A 17,316-nucleotide genomic window follows, 5' to 3' on the forward strand; every position below is an offset into this window, starting at 1 on the left:
TCAACAGATGAGCCCCAGTGAGTTAAGGAACATCCCTGACAGCTGTGGGTGATGGGCTTTCCATCCAAAGCAGAGATGTGAAACCTGATGGCTTTCAAATGACCCCCCAGTGCTCCACATCTCAAAAGTCAATCCCACAAAGCTGAAACGCTATCTGTTCCTGAGGGATCAGGTCCGACCTGTGTCTCTGAGACACTGATTTGAGATGAGGCCAATGATTTCAAACGTAAATTGCCTAAATCATCATCAGTTTCATGTTGTGTTTTGGAGCTTGTCCACTTGAGAGGGTTGACAAAAAATGGCTCACAAGACACATGCCTGGGAAATGGGGTTTTCTCCTTTGCTCTTGGCAGATCCTGAGCAACCCAATAATTAAGCTTCTTGATGTCTCAACTTTCACATTCGCGAAAAAGGCGCCAGTGTGCGGGATATTTCCCCGAAGCCACGGCCCTTGTCACCCCCGACAAAGCTCTGAAGTTGTGCACAGGTGGGCCAGGTGGTAGATTTTTCTCAAAAGCAGCTGAGCTCGCACTCTAGCTAGAGAAGGTACAGGGCTGCGGCACAACGTACATTGTCTTAGACATCAGGACAGTTTCCAAAGCAGTTTGGGAAAGAAGGCAGCTCCCTGGGCTGGAGACGACGCCATGCTCTGGGAAGACCCCTGGGTGCGGGTGAGAGGAATCCAAGCTGCACAGGGCCAATGACGGGAGGACGATCCGCCCGATTTAGACAAAGGTAAGGTATATTTCCTAGCTTAATACCCTCCTCAATGCCCAGCCCAGACCTGCCTTTCACGTCCCTAGCTGTATTCACTCTCCCTGGCAAGGGGGCGGCGTGAAATCGGCGGCCAGCAGTGCTTTCCACACCGGTAAATCCACACCGCTATGCCCCTCCCTCCAGGGCTACGCACCGCCCCGATGCATACTGGGATTGTAGTTCTGAAGCTACCTACCCATGGGCCTAGAGCAATGAAGAGACTATAATTCCCAGCATACAAGGCGCGGCGCTCACCGCCCGGCCCCTTCCTCTAAGGCTGCGAACCGCCCCTGAGCCTGGTACAGCTGGGATTGTAGTCCTGCAGCCTTGTGGCCGAAGGGCTGGGAGTTGGCTATGAGATTACATCTCCCAGCAAGCTCAGCGAAGCGCGCGCAGCTCCGCCCCTTCCTCCAGTGATGCGCACAGTCCCTGATCCCTGTGCACGCTGGGATTGTAGTCCTGCAGCCCTGTGATCACTGGCTGGTAACAAAAAATTTCAGCTCACGGAATGGTAGGCGAAGGCCCCCAACCTCAGCCTCGCTCCTCCATGCCTTCACAGCAGTTCTGCCATGCGGAGGGGGAGCCTGCCTGTTCTTTAACCTCACCTACCTGATGGGAGAGGGCAAGCTACCAGGGCAGCTTGTCTCACCAAGTAATTGTGATCCCGTATCCCCCAACTTGCTGGCTTCTTGACTTCCAAAGTTGCGGTAAGTTTGATTTCTCACAGAACTGCAAGAGTCCGGGATCGTTTCCCAGCCTGCCCAAAGTTGCCATGGTTCTCACCCTCTGGGAGGTTGGCACACCCTGTGACACCTTGTGTCCCTTGAAACTAATCTGTGTCACCTTTTAGGGTTTTGAGACCGCTTGAACTCTGACTTTGTGGCGTTTATTACCAAATCTACTAAAATGGGTCAACTGTCTGATTTTACCTCCTTTTCCACACATGTTGGTTAGGTCATCTGTTGATTAGACATGGTTTTCTCCAAAAGGGGATTATCTCTTCTTGATTACCTCCAAGAGAAGGATGAAACGATTGGGCACTCTAAGGATCTATTTCCCAAATTTGGGATTCCACACTGATCATTCCTGGGCAAAATGTGTCTTTCTGTTCCATAACCACAATCTTAGGCCAGCCTGAGTGCCATCCCAGCCCAATGGGGGTTATGGAACTCCAACTTAGTTCTGGTTAAGTTTTATGTAAATATCCTTGTCTCTGTTTCGCCTGGCTCTGTTAGATAAAATGTCTGGGAGAAAGTAGGAGGTGACAAGAATACAGGTGAAATCATAGGTACTGGAATGGGACACACTGATTCTGTGGAGGTAGAGGGAGAACAACAACCTAAAACCCAGGGAATGAACAACTTAGACCTCAGAAGCTGTGGGGAATGGAGGGGCATTAATAACTTTTTGTCTTTCTGAATTACCTCTGGTGCAACCCAGAAAAGAGTATGGGAATCCTGTTGGGCCAGGACAAGAGTAGGGTTAGACCAGAAGGTAACGCAGAGGCTGTGAATTCATCTTCTCCTTTTGGCTCCCCATATTAACCTTAAGAATCCTTTGAGACTGTTCTCTCTGTGATGTAGGTGTGGAATTCTAGGGGGCAGCATGCACTCTCGGTGCCCAGCTGTCTGAGACCACGGTTCCTTCAGATGATGAATGATATGGTTTGGCTGTGTCCCCACCCAAATCTCATCTTGAATTGTAGCTCCCATAATTCCCATGTGTTGTTGGAGGGACCTAGTGGGAGGTAATTGAATCATAGGGGTGAGTCTTTCCCATGCTGTTCTCGTGATAGTGATTATGTCTCAGGAGATCTGATGGTTTTATAAAGGGCAGTTTCCCTGCACATGCTCTCTTGCCTGCCACCATGTAAGACGTGACTTTGCTCTTCCTCGCCTTCCTCCATGATTGTGAACCCCGCTGCCCTGACCTATAGGTCACATGTGGAATTGTGAGTCAATTAAACCTCTTTCCTTTATAAATTACCCTGTCTTGGATATGTCTTTATTAGCAGCATGAGAACAGACTAATACAATGGAGAACCATGGCTTTTTTCTGAAGAGGCTCAGTCCCCCGTGGGTAAGCTAAAGCTGGGTGCTATGCAGCATTGATTACATTTTCTCCTTCTTCTGTGAACTGGGGCTCCTCCTTCCGTTTTCCTACCACCATTAATCTTTTTGGTCAATATTTGGGTAAATTAGAGACATAGGTAAGGGAATCTTAGACAGCCCCAGCATAGCTAGACTCTTGCCTATTTCTTTTCCCAGTTTATGAAATCAATTATATTGGCAAAGAGAGATACCCTTAGGTGGGGTCACTCAGGAGCAATTAGAGCAGCGTACTTCTAGAGAAGCTGATAGGACAGGGCAGATGTGCCAGTGAGGATCAAAGCTTCTGTCTAAATTTTTGAGTCTATCTGTGTGTGGCAGATGAATTCAGGAAAGATCCCAGATCCCTGGAAGGTACCATTAAGAGAGGATTCATGTAGATCAGAACACTAGGGCGTGTGTTCATCAGTGACCTTCTAAGTCAGATTCTCAGGGTTAAGTCTGTGGTAGGGCTGCAGAGCAATGCTTGCCTGTGAAAGCCTCTGATCATGTGTAAAATATGTGGCTCTGGCACAGGGAGACATCTTTATCTGACAGAACATTGTACTTCTGTGGATGTGAGACTCTTTGCTCTTCCTTAGCAGAGCACCGCTGACTGATTGTTTGAGAATCATGCATACATAGGCCTGTTTATTTTGAATTTCTTAAATATTAGAACAGGTAAAAACTTTTTTTTTTTTTTTTGAGATGGAGTCTTGCTCTGTCGCCCAGGCTGGAGTGCAGTGGCCGGATCTCAGCTCACTGCAAGCTCCGCCTCCCGGGTCTACACCATTCTCCTGCCTCAGCCTCCCGAGTAGCTGGGACTACAGGTGCCCGCCACCTCGCCCGGCTAGTTTTTTGTATTTTTTTAGTAGAGACGGGGTTTCACCGTGTTAGCCAGGTTGGTCTTGATCTCCTGACCTTGTGATCCGCCCGTCTCGGCCTCCCAAAGTGCTGGGATTACAGGCTTGAGCCACCGCGCCCAGCCAGGAAAAAACATCTTTATCCACTTTCTTTTTTTTTTTTTGAGACGAAGTCTTAGTTTGTCTCCCAGGCTGGAGTCCGGTGGTGCGATCTCGGCTCACTACAACCTCCCTTTCCCAGATTGAAGCAATTCTCCTGCCTCAGCCTCCCGAGTAGCTGGGATTACAGATGCGTATCACTATGCCTAGCTAATTTTTGTGTTTTTTGTGGAGACGGGGTTTCACAATGTTGTCCAGGTTGGTCTTGAACTCCTGACCTCGTGATCCGCCCACCTCGGCCTCCCAAAGTGTTGAGATTATAGGCGTGAGCCACCACGCCTGGCCTTTATCCACTTTCAAGTTGAATAAGAGCATGAGCATCTTCAGGGAGAATGTCACAGGAGGAAATTCTGGGGCCTTGCCCATTCCCAAAAACCTCAGAAATCCTGATACAATTTGTAGAATTCATCTTATCAACACTGATTCGTTTTTTTGTATAGATTTATTTTTCATTGGACCTTTATTTTGTTCTATATTCTGAAGAACATGAAGAGTAAATCATTTCTTTCCTTTGTGATAGGAACATCAATTTTTCACATGTAAAAGTATTAATGATGCCATCCTCCACATAGCTTTTCCTGCTTATTAAATTTTTGCTGTGGTCTAAATATTTGTGTCCCCCTCCAAATTCATATGTGGATAGTATTAGGCATGCGACCTTTGGGGAAGTGACTAAGCCAAGAGAGTGCCATCTTCCTGAATGGACTAAGTGCCCCTTTGAATGGGGTTGAAGGGAGTGTCCTTGTCTTTCACCATGTGAGGACAAACCAAGAAGGTATCATCTATGAGGATCAGGGCTGTCACCAAACACCAAATTTGTTGGTGCCTTGATCTAGCACTTTCCAGCCTCCAGAATTGTGAGCAATAAATTTCTGTTGTTTTTACATTACCCAGCCTAAGGTATTTTGTTACAGCAGCCTGGATGGACTAAGACACTTTCTTAGGTACTTTAGTCTATTTCTGAATTTTTAGTTCCAATGATCTATTAGCTTTTATTTATTTTATTTTATTTATTTATTTATTTTTAGACAGAGTCTTGCTCTGTCACCCAGGCAGGAGTGCAGTGGCGCAATCTCAGCTCACTGCAAGCTCCGCCTCCTAGGTTCACGTCATTCTCCTGCCTCAGCCTCCCAAGTAGCTGGGACTACAGGTGCCTGCCACCACGCCCTGCTAATTTTTTTGGTATTTTTAGTAGAGATGGGGTTTCACCATATTAGCCAGGATGGTCTCGATCTCCTGACCTCGTGATCCACTCACCTCAGCCTCCCAAAGTGCTGGGATTACAGGCGTGAGCCACCACGCCCAGCCGATCTGTTAGCTTTTTTAATCAAGATTTTTCACAGGGCTGGCCAATATTATCTGTGTTATTTTTTGTTTCCCCAGAGTTTTCTTGGCTCTTCTTATCTTTTCATCTATATGCTGTTTTATGTATGTATGTATGTATATGTGTATGTATGTATGTATTTATTTTTGAGACAGAGTCTTGCTCTGTCACCAGGCTGGAGTGCAGTGGCACCATCTTGGCTCACTGAAACCTCTACCTCCCAGGTTCAAGCAGTTCTCCTGCCTCAGCCTCCCAAGTAGCTGGGATTACAGGCACCTGCCGTCTTGTCTGGCTAATTTTTGTATTTTCATAGAGATGGGTTTCACCATGTTGGCCAGCTGGGGCTCAAACTCCTGACCTCAGGTGATTCACCCACCTCGGCCTCCCAAAGTGCTAGGATTACAGGTGTGAGCCACCACACCTGGCTTATATACTACTTTATAGTAAAATGCCTACCTCCAATATTTAATGGTATCTATATTAGAACAAAATTTAATGTATGAACTACCTTAAGGACAATTTATATTGATAGTATATTTTCTGTCTAAGAACATGTAATTTTTCTATTTGCTTATGTCTACATTCATATATTTCATGAACATCGTGTATCTTTTCTCATATTCTCTAAACCTTTTTGTAATATGGATTCCTAGATGGTTTATTTTATTCTACTAAAAAGTAATCTGAGACACAATAAATTGTAAAGAGTTTATTTGAGTGAGAACAATTGATTAATTATAGGACACCAGTCTAAAAGAGGTTTAGGTTTTATTAACAGTGTAAGAGGCAACTATTTATTGGAAAAATGTAGAAACAAATTATTTGATTAATGGTAGTTACAAACTTGTTTCTTCTTGGTTTTTTGTTTATCTTGTTGAAAAGTCCCTAGTTATATAAGGTTGTTGGCTACTTCTGATTGGTTTAGCTTCCTTTCTATTTTTCTTTAAAATAGGCAGCTACGAGAAATAATTCAAGTTAAGTTTAGCTGGGCATGGTGGCTCATGTCTGTAATCCTGGCACCTTGGGAGGGCACGGCGGGTAGGTCACCTGAGGTCAGGAGTTCGAGACTAGCCTGGCCAACATGGTGAAACCCCCATCTCTACTAAAAATACAAAAAAATTAGCTGAGCATGGTGGCGGGCACCTGTAATCCCAGCTACTCAGGAGGCTGAGGCAGGAGAATCACGTGAACCCCTGAGGCAGAGGTTGTAGTGAGCCGAGACCGTGCCATTGCACTCCAGCCTGGGCAACAAGAACGAAACTCCAACTCAAAAAAACCAAAAACAAAAACCAATACCCAAATCCAAAATACTCTTCCAACATTAACTTTTGAAAACTGCCTGTGATTCATGCTGACTCATACACCTCCCTCCTCCTCAATTCATGGAGAACGTGCAGGAACTATCAAGTTGTAGGACAGATGGCCAGAACCAGACATGGTGACATGCTGGGGTGGGGCCTATTTCACAGACCTTCGAACCCATAAGAAGGAAAAGTAGAACCTGGAACTGAGGATGCTCCAGCAACTCCAGATTTCATAACCCCTTAACAGGACTGACAGGAAGACCAAAGGCAAAGTTGAGACATCTGGAGGGTGAAAACCACCTTTGAACATCGGAATCCTTGGACATTGGAACTCCCCATGTCCACAGCCCTCTCCAAGCATGGGTAGAGAAACTCAACAAAAATACACAAAAAGCTCAGTATACTCCAGAATTTCTCACTCAGGAGCTCATTTTAATCCTGGAGGGTCATTGTGGGCAGGTGTAGGAGAATATCTTGAAATTGCATATGGCAGGCCCAATAGCAATAGAGCCATATTAAAGTGGATCTTGATTGTACATTAAGAAACTATGGCTGGGCACGGTGGCTTACGCCTGTAATCCCAGCACTTTGGGAGGCTGAGGTGGGTAGATCATCTGAGCTTGGGAGTTAGAGACCAGCCTGACCAACGTGGATAAACCCTGCCTCTACCAAAAAACACAAAAATTAGCCGGGTGTGGTGGTATAGCAGGACGAGCCACAGACAAAACCCCTCAGACACCGATTTAAAGAAGGAAAGGTTTATTGGGCCAGGAGCATTGGCAAGACTCACATCTCAAAAACCGAGCTCCCGGAGTGAGCAATTCATGTCCCCCTTAAGGGCTTACAATTCTAAGGGGGTCTGCGTGAGAGGGTCATGATTTATTGAGCAAGCAGGGGGTACGTGACTGAGGGCTGCAAGCCCTGGTAATTAGTACGGAACAGAACAGGACAGGGATTTTCACAGTGCTTTTCTATACAATGTCTGTAATCTATAGATAACATAAACCAATTAGGTCAGGAGTCGATCTTTAACTACCAGGCCCAGGGTGTGGCGCCGGGCTGTCTGCCTGTGGATTTCATTTCTGCCTTTTAGTTTTTACTTCTTCTTTCTTTGGAGGCTGAAATTGGGCATAAGACAATATAAGGGGTGATCTCCTCCCTTATTCCCCGCTTTTGAGAACTTCACTCATTAGTGGGAGTTCTCACTTTCATTTTCACTACCCATGTCTTCTTGCAAAACAGATCAATAGTGATTTATATAGTATACTTCTGCTAAAGCATTTTGGTGAACTAAGGTAGCAATGAAGCTTTTTATCATTCGAAGTACAGGTAGCAAACAAGGGAGCAGTAAGCAGGTTCCTATTACTATTATGACTCTTATTATAAGAGTTTTAAATCCTCTTAGCTCTGGGAACCATTTTTTAAACATGGCCCCAGGATCAAATCCATGCCACACTTGCATGGGCACATGTGCCAGTTTTGTCATAACTCTATGTCTTCAACTACTTGCCCTTGATCAACTATGTGTAGACAGCAATTAGTAAGGTTATATTGCCTACATACCCCTCTTTCAGCTGCTAGCAAGTAGTCGAGAGCCAATCTGTTTTGATAGATAGCATTTCTCATCTGAGTTTCTTGCTGGGCCAGAATAGTCAAGGCTCTGCTGGTCTTATTAGTGATTATTTCTAAGACAGCTTGTAACTGTATGATTTGGTTGAGCATGTAAATGGGGATACGGTATCCCTGCGAGCCATCTTGTGCCCAAGTACAGGCCCATGATATTGTATGATTCTCTCAGGGGGACATTTATCATCTTTCTAATTTCCTATAGCTGTGCTTCTCTTTTCACGGGGAGCATAGACAGGGAAGCCCAGGAGTTTGCCTGTCTTTATGGCAGTAGGAAGAAAGATGGTTTAATAGTGCCAGTAACACAACTACCTGCCCACTGGTGGGTAATTTGGTGTAAGCTCTATGCCCACATATCCAGTATAATCAAGTGGGGGCTGTCCAGTCCCGGTGGAACTCTGGGTGGGTCCTCAGTTTGCAACTTTGTGAATTTACTAAATGGATTTTTCTTAGTGTGGTTTTAACTCCTCTAGGTGACTGTTTTTGTAGTACTATTATACAGTTTTTGCCCAAGGCAGCTGAGTCTTCTCACAGGAAGGGTGAAGTCCTTCCCCACTCTTGCTATATGGTATTGTCTAATGATTGAGGCTTTTAGGACCCAGAAGTTATCAGGGTGATTCTTTTGAGCCAGGAATTCATCAGGAACTGGGTCTGCAGGTACTAATTCTCGGGCTTCCCATGGCCATTGATCTCCCATTACAGTTCCTCCACATACATAACATGAAGTGACACTGAGAGACTGGGCTACATGCTCAGCTAATTGGAAAAACAAATTTCTTGTTTTTCCTGGAATTTCTGGTACTGGCACATTCAGTTCATCATAGAAGGTTTGAAATACCGCCTCAGGTGAGTGTTTATAAACTTCTTTTCTTTTTTTTTTTTGAGACGGAGTCTCACTCTGTCCCCCTTGCTGGAGTGCAGTGGCCGGATCTCAGCTCACTGCAAGCTCCGCCTCCCGGGTTCAGGCCATTCTCCTGCCTCAGCCTCCCGAGTAGCTGGGACTACAGGCGCCCGCCACCTCGCCCGGCTAGTTTTTTTGTATTTTTTAGTAGAGACGGGGTTTCACTGTGTTAGCCAGGATGGTCTCGATCTCCTGACCTCGTGATCCACCCGTCTCGGCCTCCCAAAGTGCTGGGATTACAGGCTTGAGCCACCGTGCCCGGCCTAAACTTCTTTTCAAACCACGATATTTACTCAAGGATCTAGTCCAGCCCCATCAATTCCTAGGATTACACGCTCCCCTTTTTTCCAGTGAGGATCAAGGAGGTTGGTTATTACTAGTTCTAAGGGGTTCCACTGACCACTGGTACAGAAAGGGCTACTTTTCCCTTTCCGAAGGTGGACAGGATCCTTTTTATTTTTTACCCAAGTAGCCTAAATGATACATGACCAGTATCCACATTCATTTTCACACAGTCTTAATTCATGACAAATGTACTTATTTTCTGCCACATAGCCTCTTTCTTAATTAAAAGAACCACATCTTATTCCTAACTTATTACTATTAATGACAGCACAGGCATCAAACTTCAAGGTGACTTGTTTGGGGACCCCCCCCCCTTTTTTTTTGTTTTGGCTAAGACTTTACTCATACCATTCATGAGTCCCCACCAGTCCTCAGTCCTTAATCTTATTTTAAAAATTGTGGTCGTGGGGTCATAACACACATCAGGTTGGTCATTCCCTGGGCTATATACCTTGTATAGTATAGCATTACACAAACAAGTTCTTTTTAGAGTCCCGGTACACTTATAATAACCATAAAATAATAGGACTGTAGCAACTTTTTGTCCTATCTCAGTGACTTGATATATACACTGGGAACAGCCCTCAGTCTGAGGAAGGTCAGTTGAAGTCCTTACTGTACAAGTCCAAATTTTAAGGAAAATGAGTCCCACAATGAGTTTTCTCATGCTTTGGCCATGCATGGACCAGTCAGCTTCCGGGTGTGACTGGATCAGGGCTTGTCGTCTTCTTCAGAGTCACTTTGCAGGGGTTGGCGAAGCTGCTCCTGCCCACTACAGCTAACAGTCTACTGATGTTCAAGGATGGTCTTAGAGGTTGGGCCCACTAGAATAAACTGAGTCCAATACCTCTACACAGTTATGTTTAACTGGGCTCTCTGATACTGGAAGCAAGGTGGCAGGGTTTAGGGTGTTGCAAACTTCAATGGTTATGTGGGGATTTTCACATAGCAAGCTTTGGCACTTGGTTAATCTAGCATTTGTTAGCCAATGATGTCCTGTGGTATTCATCAAAGTCACCACAGCATGGGGGGCCTTTATATTCAGGTTTTGCCCAGGGGTTAGTTTATCTGCTTCTTGTGCTAACAGGGCCGTTGCTGCCAGGGCTCGTAGACATGGGGGCCAGCCTTTGGAAACCCCATCTAGTTGTTTTGAGAGATAGGCCACTGGCCTTGGCCAGGGCCCCACAATCTGGGTTAAAACTGCAACTGCCATTTTTTCTGTTTCTGGCACATAGAGTGTGAAGGGTTTTGTCAGGTCAGGTGGCCCCAGGGCTGGGGCTGACATGAGTTTTTCTTTTAACTCATGAAAAGCTTATTGCTGTTGGTTGTAATAGATGTAGTTTATCCAATTTACATTTTTATTAACTGTCACCCACCAAAATACTGACTCAAATCCTGCAGTTATTTGATTTCAAGCTTTAAATTGATCTGGTATTCCCTGTGGGACTCCAATTGCATCTAAATAGACGTGAGAGTCGAAAGACCCATAAGGGGCTTCTCTTGCTTTATGATATCTTATTTTTCCTCCCTCTGGTTGATGAAATGCCAGGGTGAAAGGGATAGCCAATTGGACTAAAGTACAAGTGCCACTCCAGTTATTCGGCAGAGTGCCCAGTAAAGGTCTACTGCAATACCACCACACATCTGCATGGGGGTGAACAAGGGCTGACTGATTGATAAGCTCTTGAAAATTCTGAAGCTCACTGCATCCTTTCAGGTCTCCAAGGAACGCTAAGTATCCTCCCTGTTGTGAAAAACACGAAGTGAACTTAGTGTTGGGAGATGGAGGCTGGATGGCCCTCGGGGGCTGACCCATAGGGTGCCAGACTTCGAGATATAGCAGAGAGGGCTTGGCACAACTTATTACTCTAGGCTGTAGAATCCTGAAAAAGAGCTACCATGCAGCACATGCGTGGTCAACTAGAGGACCACCTTAGTGGAAAGGGGACAGTCTGGGCCTCTGGCCTGCCATATGCACAAGCAAAACAATTGCTTTTGTTTAACATGCGGATGCAATACTCGATCCATTCCAACCAGGCATTTGCGTCTTGGTATCCTGTTTTAATTGCCAAAGTTTGTTTTAAGTCTTTAACTTCTGTGATCCTCTAATAAAATTAATATATGATTTTAGGAAATTACAACAACTGGTTGGGGCAGTCCATCCTTTCTCTTTAGTGGTCCACAGAATGTTGGGCCAACTACAGCATAAAAGCTCTACATTGGGGAGCAAGACTCCTGGTTGACACTGGAGTCTTTATCAAAATTTCCCCAGATTAAATGGTCCTAATTTACTGATGCCCAGTCTGAGGAGAGTCAGAAGGGACGGAGGTACTTTTCTGAAGTAGAGAACTGTCTTTGACTTGGCAAGTCCCCACAGGGTATAACAAGGGAAGCATTAAATGCAATAGTTTGAGACAAAATTGACTTGGTTATGTTAATAACTAGATGGTCAGCAATACAGTGAGGAAAGAAGAAAGAGTAATAGAATGGATGAAAGAGTTAAAAGAGATGAATGGATGAAAGAGTTAAAAGAAATGAAAGAGTTAAAAGTTTTCTTAGCTTTAGTTTGGTAGGGTTTTCCCCTGGGACTATTGCCCATGACTCTGGAGGGGGTGGTGCTTTCTTGACTTGGTTGTGACGAGTCCATCCTTTTTCAGCAGTCTTGGTGGTTAGCAACACAAAGTAGGGTCCTTCCTAGGCTAGCTCGAGTTTCCTTTCTTTTCATCTTTTGATGAAAATGTGATCTTTAGGCTGGTGCTGGTTTACTGGAAATTCTAGGGGTGGTACATGTGCTAAAAGACTTTTAGTTTTGAGGGAAAGGAAAGTGGAAGATAAAGTATACAATTTCTAAGAAAATGACCTCTTGTTTTAATGTGGGGACATCAGCAGTGGACTTTATAGTCCTTGGTGCCTTTCTACTGAGAAATTTCTTTTAGCACCTATTTTTATTAGTTTTTAAACCAAAGAAAGCCAAACACCATTTTATATTTAATAATGCTTCTTGTATGATTTTCATACCAGATAAGCTAAATTTCACCTTTATATTAGTGTGTTATTAATGTTAAACTTAATTTTAATAAAACCTTGTAGACATATTTATCCATTTTTAATTTTGGACCATAAGGTAAGATTTTTACAGACTCTTTTTAATCTTTTATAATTTTTGTTAAAGGGTAGATTAGTGCTTTAAGAAAAACCTGTTGTGTTTTTACTTTAATGTCCAGTTCACAGAAAAACTGGATGACCCCTTTGACTTTAATATGTTTATACACAGAATTTTCTTTACAATTAACATTTTTAAACTTGCTTAAACCTTCAAAACAATAATTTTTTAACCTTTTAATGTAGGTAAAAATTTACATTCTTATGCCTCCTTATAATCCTTTTACCAAAGGTATATTTTACTTTCCTTATACAACTTTCACATAAACTGTTTTTTTTTAATAGTTTTACATTCAGGAGGCCTACTTATTTATTTATTTATTTTTTGAGACGGAGTCCCACTCTGTCGCCCAGGCTGGAGTGCAGTGGCACGATCTCGGCTCACTGCAAGCTCTGCCTCCTGGGTTCACGCCATTCTCCTTCCTCAGCCTCCCGAATAGCTGAGACTACAGGTGCCCGCACCACACTCGGCTAATTTTTTGTATTTTATTTTTTAGTAGAGGCAGGTTTCACTGTGTTAGCCAGGATGGTCTCAATCTCCTGACCTCGTGATCTGCCTGCCTCAGCCTCCCAAAGTGCTGGGATTACAGGCATGAGCCACCGCGCCCAGCCAATTACTTTTAAATTATACAATATTTCTTGAATAAATTCTTTTTTTAATAACATTTTGCTCTTTCACAACTTTCGCAGACAATTCTTTGACATGCCTCAACTTTCTGACTTATTACAAACATTTCTTTCTTTAAACAACCAGTTAATTTATTTCAGGACAAGAATTTACCATATAACACTCTTTTTACATAAATTCTGCCCCCCCCTTTTTTCCCTTTTTTCCGAAGATAACCATTCTTTTTTTTGTTGTTGTTGTTGAGGCAGAGTCTCGCTTTGTGGCCCAGACTAGAGTGCAGTGGCCAGATCTCAGCTCACTGCAAGCTCCGCCTCCCGGGTTCACGCCATTCTCCTGCCTCAGCCTTCCGAGTAGCTGGGACTACAGGCAACCGCCACCTCGCCTGGCTAGTTTTTGTATTTTTTAGTAGAGATGGGGTTTCACCGTGTTAGCTAGAAGATGGTCTCGATCTCCTGACCTTGTGATCTGCCCATCTCGGCCTCCCAAAGTGCTGGGATTACAGGCTTGAGCCACCGCGCCCAGCCAACCATTCTTTTCCAAAGCGAACTTCCTTTATGTCTGTGTGCTAGACTGTCTAAGGCCACAAGATTAGAAGTTACTATAATACATGTTACACTGTTAACTTTTAGCAAACTTTACTTTTGTTGAAAACCTTGTAAGTTTGGGATTTTAATTATCCTTTGCTATTAATAAGACCTTGTTTTGTCCAAATTAATTTAAAATCGTATAGATGGCTTTTTTTTTTTTTTCCTTCAATTACCTGGGAGGAACCATCCATCCTCCTGTCCTGAAGGGAGTTCCTCCTAGGTCTGGTTGGACCTTTGTATGGTAATTAAGATTTAGATGCCCTGTTAGGAAAACTGGGTTAAGGGAATTTTCAGTGGTTAATGTTAAATCACGCTTTTTTTTTTTTTTTTCCCTTAGGATACTTCTGAACTGGTGAGGTTGTGCTCACAATGATGTTTTCTCTAAAAGTTATTTTTTTACTTTCTTCTGTTAGCAAAGCAGTTGCTGCTACAGATTGAATGCATCTGGGCTATCTGGGGGTTACTGGGTTAAGGATTTTTGATAGGAAGGCTACGGGTTTTTAGTGGCCTCAGTGCTTTTGGAATACGCCCTTGTTTACACTGACAACAAAGTGGTATTGGAGTGTTATAGGGTTATGGAGAATACCTTCAATTATCAATTATAAGTTTTAAATTTACCCTGGCTTTTAAAGGAATAGGGTACACTGTTTTTTTTTTTTTCTTTCTTTCTTTTTTTTTTTTTTTGAGACGGAGTCTTGCTCTGTCTCCCAGGCTGGAATGCAGTGGCGTGATCTTGGCTCACTGCAACCTCCACCTCCCGGGTTCATGCAATTCTCCTGCCTCTGCCTCCCGAGTAGCTGGGATTACAGGCGTGTGCCACCACGCCTGGCTAATTTTTGTATTTTTAGTAGAGATGGGTTCACCATGTTGATCAGGCTGGTCTCGAACTCCTGACCTTGTGATCTGCCTGCCTCAGTCTCCCAAAGTGCTGGGATTACAGGCATGAGCCACCATGCCCAACCTTTTTGTTTTGTTTCTTAACTACTTGTATAGTTCTTTCTCTCTTTGATTTTCTGTCTCTTTTTCTCTTTGACTTTCCTTTATTTCTGTCTCTCTTTCTCTCTTTCTTTGACTCTCTTTTTGTCTGTCTCTTTGTTTCTCTGTCTCTTCCTCTCTCTCTCTCTGCTGGTCTTTCCTTGCCTGTGCCAGCCGCTTATGCTGCTGTTCTCTCCACCACTATGGGGTGAGGGTCTAAAACCTGCTGTAACCAAGTGTCTATGTACAGGAACTGATCTGGGTGCCCTGGCTTACAGGTTACCTTGTGCCATACCTTTGAAACAAGGGATCTGTCCAGGCTTCCTTCTGATGGCCAACCCACCTCTAATGCTGGCCAGTCTATTTCACACAAAAGTTCTAAGTTTTCCTGGTGTCATAATAACACCGTAATCTCCCTTAAATTCTTGAAAATTTTCAACATAGTTCATACTGGGGTGGGCTTACTTTGTGCCTGACCCATGCTTCTTCAAGACATAACACCATGCTCACACCACCCGCACACCACAAAACAAAGAATGGGTAAAAAGGGCACACACACACTTTTACAGTTTACACCAAACCAGAATCAATACCAAAATCCGAGTATCCAGAAATCCAAGCAAGGTCAAAACCAAAGTATCAAGCAATCCAAGTCAAGTCAAAAACAAAAACCAAAGTGCCAGTACAGGCACGCCATGGGTGATCAGGCCACACTTCCACTCAAATGGAGTGGGCAAGTTCCAAAGACTAGTCTTCCCAAGTTTCAGATGTCCAGATTTCAAGTGCCAGTTCCCTCCTGGTGTTCAGCCACTGTGTTGATCCTCTGCAAGGGCCTGCCATCCTGCTCTGGCAAGGTGTTCCATTGGGGAAATTGCCTACCTTAGAGTGCTGTCAGGATCTGCGTCACTCAAGCTGGCCAGAGTCCCCCGCAGGAATGCTCCACAGGGCAGGCCAAAGCCGCCTAAGGGGCTGCCTCAACTGCCTGTTAATCACCTCGCTTCCTGGTCAGGGAACCAAGAAATGTAGTAGGACAAGCCACAGACAAAACCCTCAGACACCGAGTTAAAGGAGGAAAGGCTTTATTCGGCCAGAAGCATTGGTAAGACTCACGTCTCAAAAACCGAGCTCCCCAAGTGAGCAATTCCTGTCCCTCTTAAGAGCTTACACCTCTAAGGGAGTCTGCGTGAGAGGGTCATGATCGATTGAGCAAGCAGGGGGTATGTGACAGGGCTGCATGCACCAGTAATTAGTACAGAACAGAACAGGACAGAGATTTTCACAGTGCTTTTCTATACAATGTCTGTAATCTATAGATAACATAACCGATTAGGTCATGGGTTGATCTTTAACTACCAGGCCCAGGGTGTGGTGCCGGGCTGTCTGCCTGTGGATTTCATTTCTGCCTTTTAGTTTTTACTTCTTTCTTCGGAGGCAGAAATTGGGCATAAGACAATATGAGGGGTGGTCTCCTCCCTTAGTGGCGCATGACTGTAATCTCTGTTACTCAAGAGACTGAGGCAGAACAATCACTTGAACCTGGGAGGTGGAGGTTGCAGTGAGCTGAGGTTGTGCCATTGCACTCCTGCCTGGGCAACAAGTGCGAAACCCCATCACAAAAAAAAAGGAGGACGCTATGGTGGGCTGCTTGGAGTTAGGAGCTGTATCTGACATGAGGCCAGGAGAAGCCTCAGCAAAGCTCACATGACCTTCAATGTTCCTTTCACTCCAAAACATGAGCAAGGACTGTGCCCTTGCTTTCCATTCCTCAGGTGGGGACAGGAAGTGGAAAAACATGCAGACACTAAAGATAGTTTGTTTTGCAGGCAAGGTAAGAAGAACTACAGAGGAAGAACCTACTGCAGACATTTCCCAGGAGACTTTAACTGAAGCATCAGCAAAACTGAAAGGTAATGGGAGAATCTTGTGCCTCTGAGGATGTCTTTCCCATGGATCCCTGCTCAGTTGCCTTTTACAGGTCCCCTGATTTTCCTGAACTCCTGACCTCAGGTGATCCATCTGCCTTGGCCTCCCAAAGTGCTGGAATTACAGGCATGAGCCACCATGCCTGGCCTGTTCCATGCATTAAAAAAAAAAAAAAAATCAGTGAGAACAAGAAGAAATGTAAATGCTAGGCTTTTCCTGTAAATCCAGGGAATTATGAGACAGTTAGTACCCACCTCCCAGGGTGTTATGAGGATAAATTCACATTATGTCATCTTTCCAGCACAGTGCTCTGTAGCGTGCTTCTGACCACATAGTACATGCTCCATAAACGTTGCATTAATGCATGTGCACGTTTTCTAAATGCAGACTTACTCAGACATGAGCTACCTTCTTCAGCCTCTGTGAAGTTTTCAAGGACCAGCAGGGAATGCCATGTTTAGGATAGTGATTGGTAGTTTTTATTTTGGACCAAAAGCATTTGTGTTGTGAGAAGAGTATGGGTTTAAGGAACTGTGTGCTGTGGCACTTTGTCTAGTTGAGTACTGCTATAAGTGAAGCTTTGTTGATGTTTAAACATAACATTGTATGGCTGTATTCCATTCTGAGATGGTATGAATCCATATAGGTGAGAGTAAGTTTATATCTACATCCTCAG

The 17,316-nt window shown here is 44.3% G+C and overlaps 1 long non-coding RNA gene across 1 annotated transcript; it reads left to right on the forward strand.

Annotated features, from left to right (window-relative positions):
* The first annotated feature begins 1,211 nt into the window (after positions 1–1,211).
* LOC141409229 (uncharacterized) lies at positions 1,212–16,617 on the forward strand. Its single transcript, XR_012428641.1, has 2 exons — positions 1,212–1,463; positions 16,541–16,617. It is a non-coding gene; the product is annotated as an uncharacterized lncRNA (long non-coding RNA).
* Positions 16,618–17,316: the final 699 nt, after the last annotated feature.

This window comes from Macaca fascicularis, chromosome 19 (genome assembly GCF_037993035.2).
Source record: "Macaca fascicularis isolate 582-1 chromosome 19, T2T-MFA8v1.1".
Taxonomy (NCBI): domain Eukaryota; kingdom Metazoa; phylum Chordata; class Mammalia; order Primates; family Cercopithecidae; genus Macaca; species Macaca fascicularis.